Raw genomic sequence first — 3,193 nt, 5'->3', positions numbered from 1 at the left:
TGGTATAGTATCGCCATTGAAGCTTTGTTACCTAAGAGCTATATCTTGCGATATAGACCTGTGGATTTAAGGAAGTTTATTAATTCCCTATATCTCTCCTTTTGATGTACCCCGTCACTTAGCAGTGTTCTGATGGAAAATATTTCCATTACCAGTTTGCCTAATTCTATGAATAATTCCCTCCTTTGCTTGGCGTAGAGTGGGCAGTGAATTAGTACATGTTGTATAGATTCCAGGACTCCACAGTGTTCACAGTTGCCGTCTATATGCTTCCCCACTAGCATCAGTCCACTTGCTAGCCCGCAGTGTCCCAGTCTTAGTCTTGTTACTCTTACTTCGTCCGTCCGAGGCGTGGCCACTTTATTTCCGAGCTGTACTGCAGGTTGAATGTTGTACAGCTTTCTACCGCTTTTGTTTGCTTCCCATTCTTGTTGCCATAGATGATTCAGTCTTTCATTGATGCTGCTGCAGCATTCCATACTACCCAGTGGCACCTGCACCTCTACACTATCCCTGCTCAAACTTGCCTTAGCTACCCGGTCTGCCTCCTCATTTCCCTTGACCCCAACATGTGCTGGAACCCAAAGAAAACCCACACTACACCCTTGCCTCTCCAGTTTAAAAATCATCATTAAAATCTCCCCAGCTATGTCTGGCCTAGCTCTACTACCATTGTCGCCACCCAGTGCCATCAAAGCAGATAAGGAATCTGTACATAGTAGGCTATAGCCTTGTCCAAGCCCACCTCCTCCACCCACCACAGTGCCCACAATAGTGCAACTAATTCTGCAGTGAATATTGAAATCCCGTCTGTCATTCTTCTACACTGGGACATTTGAACACGAGGAACATACAAGCCGAATCCCACACTTTTACTTTCAGGGTCTCTTGACCCATCAGTATATATGCTTCTATAGTCCTTCCATCTATTTCTTAGGTGTTCCTCTACATAAACTGCAGGATTTCCCATTTCACTGGTCTGTATGACCTCTGCTGCTGCTGCTGCTGCTGCTGCTTCTTCTTCTTCTTCTTCTTCGGTATTTATCGGCGGTTGGCACTCCAGCAGATTAGAGGTGCATTACCAGCTGGACAGGAGTATAGAACAAGAGATGCAGGGAGAAACAACAAAACTTAAAAACGTAATAATTAGCATAAGTAGCAGAAAATTGTACTGCATTACAGTACAACTACAGTTAGTTACACCACTGGATTTGTGGCAATAACAGAAGGGTGTAGGCCTATGTAAGGAGAAAAACAGGAAAGAGAATGATGCCACAGTGTATCAAACACACAGTAAAACATGGTAGTGGAAATATTCAAATCCAATGGTGTTTAATATGTTTAGTAGTTTATCAAATTGATTCTGGTGTTATTATAATTGATAATTATCCTAATGGAATCTGTTGTATATTATTTTTAGTAATTTCATATTGGTGTATATACCTTTCTCACCTTTTAAAAAAAATTTTTTTAACCTCTGATCAGTTTACATGCCTGTGTTTTGCAATGGATAACTCAAGAACTACACGGTGCATATACAAGTGCATATTTGACTATTTGTGCAAGAAGTAGGCTATTAAGTAGGCTATTAAATACCTAATGGACTCCATCGGTTGGTTTACCTTTAATTTTTCAATGAACAATTGTTCTGTTCCTAATGGCAAACAATGGAAATGAAACCCTACGCCCCTGTTTACTTTAAAATGTAGATGTAGGCCTATTCCTTTGTGGGATTTTTGGTAGTTTTATAGTGGCCAACTATAACTTGTAATACTGTAGCTATACACAACTTATTGATACAATTCATTCAGTTTATTACCTGGAATAAATAATGTGAAAGTAACATCTTTCGTGAAATTATGGAGCAGGGTGTTTTTACAGTGCCGAAAATTTAACAGAGGAAGCCATTTCTTGGTAAAAATGTGAGACTTTTACTTTGGAAATTCTCTACATTGATGCAATAAAAATGCTGACTTATTAGTTTGTATGTAGTGAAAGTCTACATAACTAAAACCTGTCAGTCAGAACTCAAACATATCAGTCATTGTCAGAGCAATCTGTTTTTATAGAACCAAGTCACACTTTGATCAACTTGTGTACTCACATTGTGCACAGTCAAGCCTCTCTCCAGGTTACACTTTAATACTGTAACATTTGTCTTTGGAAACTGATAAAAATGACAGAATAAAGTCGCAAACCCTGCTTGTCAGCTTGCTTCAGGCCGTTATAACGGTCAGAATACCTGTGCACTGCAGATGTAGCTGTCTTTGCTGATCTGTTTGAGAAACAGATTTAAAATATGGCCACAAAGGAAAGGAAAACTTGTTCTATATATTCACAGTATAGTTGTACCAATCTCTGTTGTGTGGGCGTGTGGGCTTTGCACAAATATTTTGACAATGAAATCCTGCACTCTGCCACAATGAGTAGACCTAATGAGGACGAGTCAAATATGGAGTAGACCTAGCCTACATGGATAGATCCTGCGCTCACTTTAAAAAGCACAACTTGTTTACAATTTAGTCTACTTACAATTAAATCCATAATCCGTGTCTGGAGTTCTAAAGTGGTCTGTTAAATGTATTAAATGTAGTAAAATAATTTTGTAACCTCCCTATGAAAGATATTAAAAAAGCCTGCTCTGTGCTGCAGGGAAGGGCCCACTCAGTGCCCGGGGTGTCCGGGGGCTGCTTTACTTGCCCAAAAAGTTGTTCATAGCAGGGAAATAGGACAATTTTATGAAGTCTAGAAAAACAAATGACTTGTGTCACACAGAGCCTCATATAAAGATTTCCCTATGCTTTGTTCAACCTGAAAGAAGATGTCATTGATCATTATTTTGAACATACTTCCTTGTTTATTCCTGATTCTAAGAACAATATAGATTCTTGTATCCCGACCCATATGGAACCCACTTTGATATGGAGACAAAAGAGCTTTACTTACTAGGAAATAGGTTAATCACTCTGACTATTTGTTCCATGATGGGAAGTTAAAGAAACAGGCCTATAGAATGATCTGAAACATTTACTATATTTGCTTGTTTCTACACTGAGGAAAGTTAGCAGCATCCTAAACTCTGTTAACAGTCCTAACACATAGACTGTATATAACACCATGCCCAGTGTATTATCTGTCATGTATGCAACATTTTGACCTACACCATTTCTCCCAGGAGTGGTCTAAAAAGTGC

This window comes from Micropterus dolomieu, linkage group LG08 (assembly GCF_021292245.1).
Source record: "Micropterus dolomieu isolate WLL.071019.BEF.003 ecotype Adirondacks linkage group LG08, ASM2129224v1, whole genome shotgun sequence".
Taxonomy (NCBI): domain Eukaryota; kingdom Metazoa; phylum Chordata; class Actinopteri; order Centrarchiformes; family Centrarchidae; genus Micropterus; species Micropterus dolomieu.
This window is presented reverse-complemented; position numbering follows the sequence as displayed.